Here is a 17,381-nt window from a genome sequence, read left to right as displayed (position 1 = left end):
TTTTGGCTCTCATAGATTTGTTTTCATTTTCTTCAGCTTTAATTTGAATTTGCGTATCAGTAATTGATGGTCTGTTCCACAGTCTACTGGTGAGTGGAAAATGGAGAAAGGCAACAATGAAAAATTACCTGAAATCAACCATGTTCCATAGACATCCATTGACCTGGAGATGAGAGAGAGAAGAGGAAGGACTGGTTGGTCCAAAGTGTGGTGAGACCTCGGGACACCTGGCCCTAGGACAAGGACATAGACATGGAGGGCTAGAGCTGAGACTGAAGCAACCAGCAGATACAAAGTGAAGGGAGATGCAGAAGAACACCTAACATTGCAAATAGTACCCATTTGATCAAGCCTCGATGGCTTGACAATCAGAACTTGAATAGAGAATGATTTAAAAAAAAAATTATCATGGAAAGTAAGGTAAATTACTACAATTTCATGAACTTCATCTATACTCCTGGATGTAGTAACTGAAAATACCAACATAGAGGGAAGGAGCCTTCACATCAAGTATCAATGCTATCCACTCTGTATATCGGGTAGATAGGGACAGTCAACTTAGACATTGATTCTGGTAGCATAGTGGTTATGAATTGGGCTGCGAACCTTGAAACTACTAGCTGTTCCAGGGGAGAAAGATAAAGCTTTCTGCTCCCATAAAGCTTTACAGCCTTGGAAATCCTGTACAGATTCACTATGAGTCGGAACCAACTCCACAGCACATAACAACAACCTAAAATGAAGGCACGATAAAAGTACTAAGTGACTAGCTTAATAGTTTTCAAGAGGGAGTTTAGTTTAAGAGTGTTCAGGGAAAGATAGAGGCCCCATTGAATAGTTTTCATCTTGTCTAGGTGGGTCTGGTGAAAAGAGATAGGGATAAGATTCTTATGATTCAATATTGATTAATTGTTATCATGACTAATTGAGACTGTCACAATTGTAAAGATAGAGGTTTTGTAACAAAAATGGGGGAGTAGTCAATCTTACATTCCAGGAACAGAGGACCCTAGGACCATCAAGAGAGAAGAGCACAAGCAGAATGTGGGAGCCTATCCAGAGAAGCAGCAACACCAGAGATGGAGGAAGAGATGGAGACGTGGATCAGAGACGTGGAGAGAGGGATCAGCTGAGGATTCTAGATTCATGGAAAGAGAAGGATTGAGAGCTGGTGGCCAGGAGGCAGACATGCAGAATGGCAGTTCCCTTTGGTGTTTCAAATGATTACATATGGCTGAGTGTTAAATTAAAAAAAAAAAAAAAAAAAGCTAAAGTGAATAGTACTGTTAACTGATGGTACATGGAGGGGAATATAATCATTTTAATGAAGCAAAGTATATGGTTTATTGAATGTAAACTTTCGCTCAAATCACAATAAAAACTAAAAAAATAAAGATATATTCCTTAGTTCTCAAGCTTAAAATATTGGGTATTTATTACATTAATCTTTACTTAGTTTTATTATGTTTGGGTAATATTCCTTTTATTATTATGAGCTTTTTAACAACCACTCATCTATTTTTTTTTTTTTTTTTTAAATGCTTTGCTGACTTGTTTGTTGCTGTGATACTGGAAGCAATGCCACCAGTATTTCAAATTTCAGCAGTGTCACCCATGGTGGACAGTTTAAGCAGAATTTACAGATTAAGACAGACTAGAAAGAAATAATTGGCAATCTACTCTGAAAAACCAGCTACTGAAAACCTCTTGAGTAGTGGAACATATCCTTCCATTTTGCTTTAAACATTCCAATCACCAGGATATATTGATGCATATTGTATTTATGTTTGATCAGTTTCAGACTGAAGAAGTTGGTAGAAATCTTCCATTTCATCAACATTGCCCTTGGCAACTGGTGCATAAACTTGAATAATACAGGCATTAACTGAATTTCTGTAGGTGGATATTACCCTGTTACAGACAGCATTGTACTTCAAAATAGATCTAGAAATGCAAATTCTGTTGTTGTTGTTGTTCCCCTTTTATTATTATTATTATTTAAATGCAGTGCAACCAAATGTGATTATAGATAATGTAACTTGACTCAAATGGACCTTCTTTTAGAGGTTAACCAGAAATATGTCTAATGACAGGTTTTCTTGGTAGATCTTGATTGGTACTATGATTGTCCACAAAGATTTATATAATAACTATCAAATATACTACCTGCATTTGATAGTGGGTAAGAAGACCACAAGAGCCTTTACCCAATTCCTTTTGCCTATTAAAGTTATTTGGTCAAGGAAAAGACCTGATGAACTTGTTTACTCCCTAAATGTTGTTGTTGTTAAGTGTCTTCGAGTCGGTTCCGACCCATAGTGACCCTGAACAGGGTTTCCGAGGCTGTAAATCTTTACAGGAGCAGAAAGCCTCATCTTTCTCCCGCGGAGCAGCTGGTAGTTTCCAACTGCTTACCTTGCGGTTCACAGCCCGATTCATAACCACTACTTTACAATACTCAGGTAATATTAGCTGTGTGAAATAACTGTGCTAAATGTTATTTTTACATGGCTAAGATTTCCAGTTGTATTTTCTTCTCAATACACATGTGCAAATTATTATTCTTTTCTGAAATTGATATATCCAGGGATTCTTGTCAAGTTGTTTTAAGAGATTCATCTGTCACTACACATATGTTGATTTAGAGAAAAGTAGAAATATTGTTAATATGTGTACAGAGATATCAAAATTCTTGATTCAGGCCTCTCAATAACTGATTATGTCAATAGGAATTTATTTAACTTCATTGTGACTCAGCTTCCATATCAGTAAGTATGCTAATAATTGCATATATATTTCACAGACAAACTGTAAGGAAAACTGGTAGGATAAAAATTCTATTATTAATATCAACAATTAAGTGTAGTAATTCTAGAAATACTAAAATTCTCACATTCAGTTCCTAAGATTTATAAGTGTTTATTTCTTCCTACAACATATATTTCCAAACTGTGAATGTCTTGAGAATTTAGGAAAACATTTACAAAGTTCTGAGAAACAAACATGTCACTTCATCCATCTATACTAGAATTTTTTTTTTTAAATATTCTTTTGTGGGACAAAATAAATGAATAATTCTTTCTAAACATATTTTTTGTTAAGCACCAATAGAAAGCTAATAATATTCTTATTCATATTATCATAAGTTTTCTTCTATTCATTGTCACCCAGAGCTATTGAGCATAAAAGAAACAGTATCACGTCTGGCAGCTGAGTGTTACCATTTCCTCTTTGCTCTCAACACTTTCCACACTGTCAGAGTTCTTTTGAGATACTCTAAGCTTTCTACTGCCAGAGGTTGCCAGGAGATGTGAGAGAGCCCACTGTAAAGAATTCTAGCAACATAACACAACCATCTTTAAGGTTGGAAACACGATACATTTCAATATGGCAGTATGAGATATTCCATGGTGAAGAAATCTAGGGATGGGACTGGAAAAAGGATAGCTTCCAAGTAGTATGGAAAAATGCTATCCGATCTATAAAGAGTCCTGGTGTGATGCTGTAGGAAAAGCACTCAACAATAAGGTCAGTTTGAACTGCAAGGTCGGTGGTTCAAACTCACCAGCCACTTCTCAGAAACCCTAAACAGGATTACTATGAGTTGGAACTGACTTGATGGTAATTAACAACAACAATCTATAGATAAAGAGGGATCTTAAATTGTTTGCCAAGTAGACACCTTATCTGTAAAGCAGTAAGGGGTCTCTAGAATTTTTACAGAATTCAGTGCTAATATTCTACAGAATGGAAAGCCTGATCACACTTTCACTTAAGCCAGTGATGAACTAAAATAGTAACAATACCTTTACCCAGCTCAACTACATATCTGATTGACTCAGCCTCCAGATCTATCACACTGACCGAAAATGTGATATAATCTTTTCTGGAGGATAAATATATATGTATATATATATTTCATTTAGTTCATTTTGTAATTTAACATAAACTGTCTGGCATGAAAGTGAAATATGTAAGACACATGAAATAGTCAAACTAGATAAAATAATGACAAGTACACAAAATAACAAGAAATATTAAAATAGAAAGACTAGATTGCTTTGATGCAAGTGATACTAGTCAGATGGTAAGGAAGCTATGGTGTCAGTTAAAATGGTGACCACCATGCATGACAATCAAAGATATTAAAATATATAAATGAATTAACTATAATTATGCTGTTGTTACATGCCATTGAGTCAGTTCTGACCCATAGTGACCCTGTATAGTGTTTCCAAGGAGCAGCTGGTGAGCTTGAACCTCTGACCTTGTGGTTCAAACCTACTTTGCAGTCCAGCGCATTAACCCACAGTGTCATACCAGGACACCAACTATAATTATAGAAAGGAAAAATCAGTGATCGGAAATGAATATTTGATTGGATAGATTTAATAATGTATTGAACCCAACATAAAAAAAAAAAAAATCAACCATTTAAAACTGGTTAATAGAATATATCCAAACAAAGAAAAAAAAACATTTTTAAATAAAAACATAAAGCAACAAAAAGAAAAAGAAAATCTTCAATCTGTGGATAAATATCAAATGGTTTATTTTATGTGCAATTGTAATCTGAAAAAATAAAAGGAAATCAATAGTGACTTAAAAGAAATATCTAAAGATAAAATGGTTGAGAACTTTAATAATTAATTAATGGATTAACCCATAAATCAAAAATCTCATGAAACCTCCACTTTGATAATAAACAAAACAGCAAAAAAGACTTATGGGGAATGATGGGAGTGTTCTCACTAGAGAACAAGCCAGAAGACAATACAACAGTATCTTTAAAGTGAAAAATGAAAATAAAGTATAAACCTAAAATTCTATATCCAGTGAAAATATCTTCCAAAAATTAAGGTGAAATAAAGACATTTTTTAACAAACAAAAGGTAAGAGAATTTGACAACAGCCCTGTACCACTAGAAGTTCCTTAGCCTAAAGTGAATTAACACTAGATGAAATGCTGGGTATTATCTCTTAAGAAAAAAAATGAAGATCAGTACAAAGAGTAAGTAATGGGAAAAAATTTAATACAGGGTATCCTGACTTTAAGTAGCTACATTACTCTTTTTTTTTTTTTTTCAGTTTTCATTATTACTGTCTTTTATTACCATTAATTTGTCTTTGGGGATGAAAACTTTACATATAAAGTTACAGGTATATTTTAACACACACACATATGTACAATTAAAAAATCATTGAAATTTATTCTGACAATGAAGAGTTATCTAATGTTAGCATTTTATCAGTTGCAGTAATAACTCCACTGATAGAAAGCTGTGGATCTGCTGGATTATCCTTAGGCATGATGATGCCATTTGTAGTCAGAAAATCTGTGAGTCATCTATGTGTTTTTTTCTTCATATATTTTGCAGCAACATCTCACTGCTTCCCAAATTTGACCATCTAGTGAGTTGGAACCACTGACCTTGCAGATCAAACCAATCTTGCAGTCCAGTGCTTTATCCTACAGGGCCACACCAGAACTCCAACTTTAGCAAAGCAATCAGCATTTCAGCCCATGTTTTCAAGCATCTGCTGTTCCTGAATTAGTTTAGAAAAACCTTCAAATAATCCTTTTACTGTGAGCATTTCTTTTTTTTGACAGCTTCTCTTCATGCTCTTCCTTACTGTTTCTTTCTTCTTTGGTATATCTTTTTACTTCAAAACCCATTGCATACTGATCTGTCAGGGCCCCTTCTTCATGATCTATGAGCTGTTCCATATTGGATATATCTAGTTCTAAATACAGCATTCTTGCTATTTGGATGATTTTTCCATCAATTTCTTCCATCATATTATCTTGACCACATGCTTGGAGCATGTTCACATAACTCAGCAATTTTTATATGCTCCCTGCATTAATTTTCCAGTGACTTTCTTTCAGGAAGATGCAATGTTCCAGATACACTGAAAAATATTACAATTCTTCCTGAAACCATATATTACTATACCGTCATCTGTTGCAGCTATTGACAAAGCAAAGTAGTCTTTCAGGGGTATACCTTGGATGTGACTATTTCACCTATATCTATAAGCTGAATCATAGTTATTCTATTCTTGCAAATCTTGATTTAGATCATCTATATGAAGAGAAAGACCTGAGACATTATCACTAGCATTAGAATTTTGTAAGGAAGTACATACATACTTCTGGGGGTGAAACTATTTAAAACCAAGCCTTTAAATGATACAGTTGTTATTCAGACCTGGAAGTTGCTCTGGTTTTCAAAACAGCAAACAATAAAAGGTTTTAATTTATACCAAAACAGTTCCTCCAAGTAGTGGTATGATACTGTCTTTAAATGCCTTGATCAACTTGATCAACAATGACCAGGCATCAACTTCACCTCTTCATGAGTATGGTCAATTCTGGTGTCCTTTCCCAAAACAGGCCTGCTTTTATGGATAATCTTCATCTTGTTTTGTCTAGTTCATCTCTGGATTTTTCTACAGCTTCAACATTGTTGCTTCCTGCTTCTCCAGTTAAAGACATTATGTAAGCCAAATCTACATTGGAAATGATGAAGCCAGTTCTTGCTGACATTTACATACTTACAGAAGTCTACCAGGTTTCCATTCCTTCAGATATTAAAAAAAAAGGCTGTGTGCTTTCATTTGAATTTTTAGTAAACATGTATTTCTATTGTCATAGAAATCATCTAACTTTGGTCTTCTTTCAAGTCATCAATAGCTTTCTCATCACTAGGATTAGTCTTTACCTCTTCCTAGCTAAAATTGTCAATTATGTACCAATTGCTCCTTTAACTTCCTCCATTTGCTGTTGTTTTTAAGTGCCATCTAGTCAGTTCCAAATCTTTATTACAGCAAAAAGCTTATTTCTGTGGAGTGACTGGTGGGTTTGAATTGTGAGCATGTACTTAGTAGTCTAGTGCTTGACCTACAGAACCACCAGCACTCCTCTGATTTCCTCTATAATTCTATTCATATTTCCTCTATAATTCTATTCATATTCTGAATGATTGTTGAAAGGGTCAAATGAAACACTTTCCTAATAAGCTGTTTCATTAAGTTACTTTTATTATAGGAGGCATTAATGATCTTCATCTTTATATCCATGTCTAGATCCTTCCTCCCAATGATTTTTGGATTAGAATGTTCATTGACATGACTTCTTTAGTTAGACATATTGTTGGGGATATAAGCAGTATACATGTTAACACTTAAAGAAACTTGAACAACTGAGTTTCAAATCCTCAACTTGTTTTGTTGTTTACTCATTAAACCTGTATAGGGTTTCTGAAGAGTGGCTGGTGAGCTTGAACTGCCAAACATGCGGTTCAAACCAACTTTGCAATTTAGTGCATTAACCCAGAGTGCCACACCAGGTCTCCAAATTAATAACTGATGTGTCTTAAATTATAAAATGCAGAATAAGATCACTTTATATACCTTGTCCTGATGTGGTACTGTAGGGTAAGCACTGGACTGCCAACATCAAGGTCAAGGTTGGTAGTTGAAACCCCCAAGGTGCTTCTCAAAAACCCTATACAGTGTGACTATGAGTCAGAACCAACTCATTTAACAACAACAGCAACAACCTAGGCATAGTCTACAATGAAGTAGCATCAGTCAGACAATAATGAAGACAGAGTCTAATAATGGCTTTCTGGCACTTGTGTAGTTCAGCTGTCAGGTATCATCGAACTTTATATTCAACAAGACTTCAAATACTGACATCAACTTTAGTGAAAACCAAGCCATGCACTACTATGCAGCACTGTTTTGAATAGTAAATAATAAAATTGAAAATCTACAAAGATAACATCAACAAATTAGGCACTATACCATTGTTGTTGTTTTTATGTGCCTTCAAGTTGGTTCTAAACCATAGTGACCCTATAAAGGGTTTCTGAGGAGCAACTGGTGAGTTTGAACTGCCGACCTTGTGGTTCAAACTGACTTTTCAGTCCAGCACATTAACCCGCAGCATGCAGTAATGTAGTACCTATTAACAATAAGAGGTACCATAAGAAAAAAAAAGGATGGTACATTGTTGTTGTTAGATGCCATAAAGCTAGTTATAGTGCACTGTGATCCTATGTACAGAAAAATCACTCCCTGGTACTGTGCCATAATTACAATTGTCGCTATGCTTGAGCCCATTGTGGCTGCCACAGTGCTAATCCACCTCTTTGGTGGTCTTCCTCTTTTACACTGTCCGTCCAGTGTATCAAGCATGATGTCCTTTTCCAGGGACTGGATCCTAATGATAATAAAGAGATGAAGTCCAGGCATCTTGGTTTTGAAGGAGAATTCAGGTTATGCTTCTTCCAACACAGATCTGTTTGTTCTTCTGCCAATCCATGGTACTTGTAATATTCTTCTCCAATACCATAATTCAAAATCATCAATTTTTCTATGGTCTTCCTTAGTCATTCTTCAACTTTCGTATACCTATGAGGCTATTGAAAATACCATGGCTTGGGACAGCACACTTTAGTCCTTAAATTGACATCTTTGCCCTTGAACACTTTAAAGAGTTATTAAGAAGCAGATTTGCCTAAGGCAATACATTTTTTAATTTATTTACTGTTAATTGGGTTGGAACCAACTGGAAGACACTTCACAATAAAAATTTCATGTGTGTTGATGATTTGTTGTTAAGTACCATGGAGTCAGTACCTACTCATAGTGACGCTACACAGGGTTTCCGAGGCTATACATCTTTACAGGAGCAAAAAGCCTCATCTTTCTACCACAGAACAGCTGGTAGTTTTGAACTGCTAAACTTGAGTTTAGCAGCCCTAATCATAACCACTATGCTACCACAGTGTTGATGATTGTTGTTGTTTTCAGGTGCCATCAAGTCAGAACTGACTCATAGTGACACCATGCACAACAGAATGAAACAATGTCTGATCCTGGGCCGATCTCATGAATGCTGCCACACTTGATGCCATCAATGATGCCACCTGGCTGATCCAACTCGTTGGGGGTCTTCCTCTTTTTCTCTGACCCTCCATCTTACCCAGTATGACATCCTTCTCCATAGACTGTTCCCTCCTGACAATATGTCCAAAGTATGAGAGATGAAGTTTAGCCATCTTGGCCTCCAAGGAGCACTCTGGTTGCATTTCTTCTAAAACAGATTTATTGATTCTTTTGGCAATCCATGGCACTTAGTATTCTCCTCTAACACCACAATTCAAAGGCATCAATTCTTCTACGATCTTCTTTATTCACTGTCCAGCTTTCACATCTATTTGAGGTTATTGAAAATACCATGGCTTGGGTCAAGGGTACCTTAGTCTTCAAGCTGACATCTTTGCTCTTCAACACTTTAAAAAGTTCCTGTGCAGGAGATTTTCCTAATGCAATACATTGTTCGATCTCTTGATTACTGCTTCCATGAATGCTGATAGTTATCCAAGAAGAATAAAGTCCTTGACAACTTCAATCTTTTCTCCACTGATAAAAATGTTGTTTATTGGTCCAGTGGTTAGGATTTTGTTTTCTTGAGATTGAGATGCAATCCATACCGAAGGCTGTGCTCTTTGATCTTCATCAGTAAATGTTTTCAGGTGCCATCAAGTCGGAACTGACTCATAGTGACACCATGCACAACAGAATGAAACAATGTCTGATCCTGGGCCGATCTCATGAATGCTGCCACACATCAATAGAAGATCAAAGGAATACACAGAGTCATTGTACCAAAAGGAAATGGTTAATGTTCAACCATTTAAAGAGGTACCATATGATCAAGAGCCAATGATACTCAGGGAGGAATCCAAAGTGCATTGAAATAATTGGCAGAACAAGGCACCAGGAATTGATGGAATAAAAATTGAAATCTTTCAAGACTATGAGGTGGCACAAGAGGCACTCGCTCATCTCTGCCACGAAATTTGGAAGACAACTATCTGTCTGACTGATTGGAAGAGATCCACATTTGTGCCCATTCCAAAAAGAGGTGACCCAACAGAATGCAGAAATCATCGGACAATCTCTTTGATATCTCAAACGAGTAAACTTTTGCTAAAGGTAATACAGAAATAGTTACAATCATACATTGACAGAGAACTTGCAGAGTTTCAAGATGGATTCAGAAGAGGCCGTGGAACTAGAAATATCACTGCTGATGTCCGGTGGATCTTGGCTGAAAGAAGAGAATAAAAGATGTTTACCTATGCTTTATTGACTACACTAAGTCTTTCGATTGTGTGGATCATGACAAGCTATGGACAACATTGTGAAGTATGAATATTCCAGAATACTTAATTGTACCTCTGAGGAATCTGTACCTGGACCAAGAAGAAGTTGTTCGTACAGAGCATGGGAACACTGAATGTTTTAATTTGGGAAAGGTATGCGATAAGGTTGTATTCTTTCATCATACTTATTCACCCTGTATGCTGAGCAAATAATACAAGAAACTGGGTTCTATGAAGAAAAACGTGGCATCAGGACTGGAGGAAGACTCATTAACAACCTGCAATATGCAAATGATACAACCTTACTTGCTAAAAGTGAAGAGGACTTGAAACATTTACTGATGACGATCAAAGAGCACAGCCTTCGGTATGGGTTGCATCTCAATGTTAGAAAATAAAAAATCCTAACCACTGGACCAATAAACAACATTCTTATCAATGGAGAAAAGATTGAAGTTGTCAAGGACTTCATTCTTCTTGGATAAATTATCAACACTCGCGGAAGTAGCAGTCAAGAAATCAGATGACGTATTGCATTGGACAAATCTGCTTCACAGGAACTTTTTAAAGTGTTGAAGAGCAGAGATGTCAGCTTGAGGACTAAGGTGCGCCTGGCCCAAGCCATGGTATTTTCAATAATCTCATATGAATGTGAAAGCTGAACAGTGAATAAGGAAGATCGTAGAAGAATTGATGCCTTTGAGTTGTGGTGTTGGAGGAGAATACTAAATGTGCCATGGACTGCCAAAAAAAACAATAGATCTGTTTTGGAAGAAGTACAGCCAGAGTGCTTCTTGGAGGCCAGGATGGCTAAGCTTCATCTCTCATACTTTGGACATATTGTCAGGAGGGAACTGTCACTGGAGAAGGATGTCATGCTGTTGGTAAGATGGAGGGTCAGAGAAAAAGAGGAAAACCCTCAATGAGATGGATCAGCCAAGTGGCATCACTGATGGTGTCAAGTGTGGCAGTGGTGGTGAGGTTAGCCCAGGATCTGACATTGTTTCGTTCTGCTGTGCAATGGGTCGCTATGAGTTGGTTCCGACTCGATGGCACCTGACAACAACAATAACAATTGATGATCTGTTCCAAGGTCTGCCCCTGGCCTTGTTTTCACTGATGATATGGAGCTTTTCCATCTTCTCTTTCAACAGATGTAGTCAATTTGATTTCTATGTGTTCCATCTGGCTAGGTCCATGTGTATAATTGTCTGCTATGCTGTCCAAAGAAGATATTTAAAATAAACAAATCATTTGTTTTGCAGAAATCTATCATTTGTTCTCCAGCATCATTTCTATCACCAAGGCTACATTTTCCAACTACTGGTCCTTTCTCTTTGCTCCCAACCTTTGCATTCCAAACACCAGTAATGAGCAATACATCTTGATTGCATGTTTGATCAATTTCAGATTGATGAAGTTGGTATAATTCTTCTAATTCATCCTTACTGGCTTTAGTGGTTGGTGCATAAATTTGAAAAATAGTGGTATTAACTGGGCTTCCCTATAGGTGCATGGATATTATCCTATCACTTACAGCATTGTACCTCATGACTGATCTGTGTATGTTCTTTTTGACCATGAATGCAATACCATTCCTTTTCAATTTGTCATTCCCTGCATAGTAAACCGTGTTGTTGTCAGATTCAAAATAGCCAATACCAGTTCATTTCAGCTCACTAATGCCTAAGATATCGATATTGATGCATTCCATTTCATTTTTGACAACTTTCAATTTTCCCAGATTCATACTTCGTACGTTCCATGTTCTGATTTTCCATGGATGTTCACAGCTGTTTCTCTTCTTTGTGAGTTGTACCCCATCAGCAAATGAGGTTCTGTGCGATTTTCTTCCCCTAGATTAACTCTATTCACATCATCATGGTCAACTCTACTTTGAGGAGTCATTTTTTTTCCCAGTCACATTCTGAGTGCCTTCCCACCTGAGGGGCTCATTTTTTGGTCCGGTATCTGACAGTGTTTCTCTGCTATTCATAGAGTTTTCTGTGACTAGCGATTCGGAAGTAGTTTGTCACTCTTTCTTCCTAGTCTGTCTTTGTGTTGATGGTACATCAAGTAAAATAAGATCTTTGTCAACTTCAAACTCTTTTCATTTATCATGATGTTATTTATTAATCCAGTGGTGAATATTTTTGTATTGTTTACAGTGAGGTGCAATACATACTTAAGACTGTGGTACTTGATCTTCCTTCATCAGTAAGTCTTATAAACCCTCTTTGCTTTCAACAAGCAAGGTTAGATCATCTTCATATTATAGGTTGTTAATGACACTTTCCCCAATTCTGATGCAATGTTCTTCATATAACCCATTTCTCAGATTATTTGCTCAGCACACAGATTGAATAAGTGTGGTGAAAGGATATAACCCTGGAGCCCAACTTTCCTGTTTTAAAACCATTCAGTGTCTCACTTTTTTCTTCAAACTACAGCCTCTTGGTCTACAGGTTCCTCATGAACATGATTAAGTGTTCTTGAATACTCATTCTCTGCAGTGTTGTCCAGAGCTTATAATGATTCACACAATGTAAAGCCTTTGCATAGTCAATAAAGCATAGGTAAACATTGTTCTGATGTTCTCTGCTTCCAACCAAGATCCATCTGATGTCAGCAGTGACATAGGCCTTTCCACATCCTTATTTGAATCTGGCTTGAACATCTGTCAATTTTTGTCATTTATTGTTCAGCCAATTTTAAATTATCTTTAATAAAATTTTACTTGCATGTGATATTAATGAATTGTACTATGATTCCCATATTCCAATTGGTTCCTGGTGTGATGCTGTGAATTAAGTCACTGGACTGTAAGGTCGGTTTGAACTGCAAGGTCAGTGGTTCAAAGTCACCAGCCACTTCTTGGAAATCTTCTACAGGTCCATTATGGGTCAGAACATACTCGATGATGCATAACAACAACAACAACCTCTCTTTGGAATGGACACAAATATGGATCTCTTCCAATCAGTTGGCCAGGTAGCTGTTCTCCAAATTTAATGGCTTAGATGATTTGAGTACCTCCAGTGCTTCATCAGTTTGTTGAACAATTTCAATTTGTATTCCATTAGTTCCAAGATCTGTGTGTTTTTCCAGTGTCTTCAGTGCACCTTGGACTTCTTCAGTACCATTAGCTCTTGATCATATGCTACCTCATGAAATGGTTGAACATCATTTCTTTTAGTTACAGAGACTCTGTGTACTCCTTCCACTTTCTTTTAATGTTTTCTGCAGCATTCAATATTGTGTCCATAGAATCCTTCAGTATTGCAAGTTGAGGCTTGAAATATCTCCTCAGTTCCTTCATCTCGAGAAATACTGAGTGTGTTCTTGCCTTTTTGTTTTCTAACTCCCATTCTTTGCACGTTTCATTGTAATATTTGACTTTGTTCATCTCAAGGTGCTCTTTGAAATGTTTTTCTCAGCTCTTTTGACTCCTCATTTCTTCCATCTGCTTACAAGTCAAACTGCTAACCTCAAGGTGAGCAGTTGTTCCATGGGAGAAAGGTGAGGATTTATCCTCCCATTAAAATTTATATCCTAAGAAACCTATTCAGGGTCACTATGAGCCAGAACTGACTCCATGGCACACCACCACCACCATAACCATGCTTCCCAGCAATTTTCAGACTCTATTCTGACATTCATTTTGCTATTTTATTTTTACATGTCTTCTTAATTACCTTTTTGTATTCTTCCTGTATGATGTTCTTGATGTCATCCCACAACCCTTCTGGTTTTCAGTCATTAGTGTCTAATACATAAAATCTGTTCTTGAAATGATCTCTAAATTCAGGTATGATGTGTTCAAGGTCATATTTTGGCTTTCATGGACTTGTTTAAAATTTCTTTAGCTGCAGCCTGAACTTGCATATGAGTAATTGATGGTCTACTCCGCAGTCTGCCTTAATTTGGCTGATGATATAGAGTTTTTCCACAGATGTAGTCAATTTGATTTCTCTGTGTTCTATCAGGTACAGTTCATGTGTATAATCATCCTTTATTTTTTTAAAATGGTATTTGCAATGAAGAAGTCATTGATCATGTAAAATTCAACAATGCACTCTCCATTATCCTTTCTATCACCAAGGTCATATTTCCAAGTGGTAATCCTTCTTGCATTTCCATAACCAGTAATTATCAATACATCTTGATTACATGCATGTTTGATCAATTTCAGGCTGAAGAAGTTGGTAGAATTCTTGAATTTCATCATCACTGGCTTTAGTGATTGATGCATATATTTGAATAATAATGGTACTAAGTGGTTTTCCTTGTAGGTTTATAAATACTCTCCATCACACATATCATTATGCTTCAAGATATATCTTGAAATGTTCTTTTTGATGATGAATGTGACACCATTCCTCTTCAATTTGCCATTCCTGGCATAGTAAACAAAGGGATTAACAGATTCAAAATTACTAATACGTTCCATTTCAGCTCACTAATGCATATGATATAGCTTTTTATGACTTCTATTTCATTGTTATTACTTCCAATATTCCTTGATTAATGTTTGTACATTCCATGTTCCAGTTATTAGTGGATGTGCACACCTAACTTTCCTCATTTTGAGTTGTGCCCGATCAGTTAATTAAGGTCCTGAAGACTTTACTCCCTTCATGTCATCACAATCAACTCTACTCTGAGGAAGTAGGTCTTCCCAGTGGTATTTTGAGTGCCTTCCAACCAGAGGGACTAATATACTTGCACAATATTTGGTAATATTCCGGTGTTATTCATGATGGTTTAATATTCAGTAGTCTGATATTACCTGAAAAGGTTTTACTGCAATTCGGTGTCTAAACATTCAGAATTATTCTACTTATCCTTTTTACAAGTCTATCTTATTTTGTATGCTCAATTGAAATCTTACCACCATGGGTAACCCTGCCAGTATTCAAAATACCAGCCTATAGTATCACAGTAATAAACAAACCACCACAGTGTGACTATCTGACAGAGGAGTGGTGGAGTTGTAACTATTTGTTGTTGCTGTTAAGTGCCTTTGAGTTGATTCTGACCCATAAAAATCCAGTATAGGATTTCTAAGGAGTGACTAGTGAGTTTGAACCACTGACCTTGTGGTTCAAACTGACCTTGCAATCTTGTGTTTATTCTACAACGCCACACTAGGGCAACCAGGGTTGTAACTATGTTCTTGTTGTTGTTAGGTGCCATTGAGTCAGTACTGACTCATAGTGACCTTATGCACAACAGAACAAAACACTGCCCGATCCTGGGCCAACCTCACTACTGTTGCCATGCTTGAGCCCATCGATGCTGCAACTTGGCCAATCCATCTCATTGGGATCTCCCTCTTTTTCTCTGACCCTTCACCTTACCAAACATGATATCTTTCTCCAGTGACTGGTCCCTCCTAACAGTGTGTCCGAAGTCTGAGAGATGAAGTTTGGCCACCCTGGCCTCCAAGGAGCACTCTGGCTGCCCTTTCTTCCAAAATGGATGTGTTGGTTCTTTTAGCAGCCCATGGCACTTTCAATATTTTCCTCCAACACCATAACTTAAAAGCATCAATTCTTCTATATTTGTATGCTAAGCAAATAATCTGAGAAGCTGGATTATTTGAAGAAAAACATGGTATCAGTATTGGAGGAAGACTCACTAATAACCTATGATATGCAGATGATAAAACCTTGCTTGCTGAAAGTGAAGAGGACTTAAAACGTTTACTGATGAAGATCAAAGAGCACAGGCTTTGGTGTGGATTACATCTCATTGTAAAGAAAACAAAAATCCACCACTGGACCAATTAACAACAGTCTTAGCAACTGAAAAAAGATTGAAGTTTTCAAGGATTTTATTCTTCTTGGATCAACTATCAACACTCACAAAAGCAGCAATCAAGAACTCAAATGACAGAGGGAGGAACAAACAAGATGGGTGGATGTGTAACAAAGAGCTCCATCCAACAACAACACAGAATACCCAACCAAGCATGCTCAGGGGATGGTCCCAGAACTCTGAACCACATATAAAGGAATATTTAGAAGATTGGAAGGTTTACAGCTGGGGAATTTGTAGCAGAAGCAAGAAATCTATTGCTTTCTAGTCTGGGATGCTCGGCTGCTACAAGAGCCACCATCTTGGGTGAGACCAAGCAGGGGAAGGATCAGAGCGGCCACAGACACCTGGCAGAACCACTGAGATAAAGGTGTGGACATTCTTTTCTTTTGGTAGCTGTTCATTGGTCCCTTGCTGTCTGTGCACCTCCATTCTGGTGACTACAGGGGTGCCTGAGATTGTGGGCACCCCAGCCCCACCCCCAGAGGGTTCTACTATGCATGTGCACAGATCTCCTCAAAATTTAAAGAGACAGTTTCCAATTAACACTAAATGGCCACAGCCGGCCCTTTCTAACTAGAAAAAAGGCCTGAACGGGGATTGTGGAGCAGGACAAGCAGACAAAAGACAAAATAAGCCGAAAATTAAATCCTAAGTCAAAACAACCAACAGTGGTATCTTGAAATTTCTCAGGAAGAAGAGTGAAAAAGGAGGCCCATTTCCTGATCACATCTACCTGGAGGCATTCAGAAAGCATAAAAGATACCAAAATACATACCCATCTAAGTATTAAGCCCACAGATAACCCCTGAAGATGCCCAAGAAGCAGATGACCATATCTGCACATGTCTAGAAATGAGATAAAGTGACTGAGGCAAATGAGCTGGAAGTAGACCAACACTCCATACTGGAAGATGGGCAGGCTTTGGAAATGCCTGTGAAGGAATTCCTAAAAATGATTATAAAAGATATCAAAACACTATACAATGCAGTTGAGAAAAATAAGAAGTCAGGAAAGTGCTACAGGAACAATCAAATAAGATAGAGCATTTGAAACAATTCAAAACCTATAGAAAGATGTCCAAGTGATTAATAATAGAATATCAGAAATGGACAATACATTGAAAGGGCAAAGGAGTAGAATTGAAGAGATAGAAGCAAGAACTAGTGAGCTAGAAGACAAATCTCTCAGCACTACTAAGATAGAAGAACAAATATAAAAAAGGATAAAAAAAATCTGAAGAAGGCCTAAGATTCATTTTGGATAACATAAAGAGGAATAACATAAGAATTATTGACATTCCAGAATAGGAACAATCACACAAGCCCACAGAGGAGATAGGTGAAAAGCTTCTGAAAGAAAATTTTCCTAACATCATG

Source organism: Chrysochloris asiatica, unplaced genomic scaffold (genome assembly GCF_000296735.1).
Source record: "Chrysochloris asiatica unplaced genomic scaffold, ChrAsi1.0 scaffold00189, whole genome shotgun sequence".
NCBI lineage: Eukaryota > Metazoa > Chordata > Mammalia > Afrosoricida > Chrysochloridae > Chrysochloris > Chrysochloris asiatica.
This window is presented reverse-complemented; position numbering follows the sequence as displayed.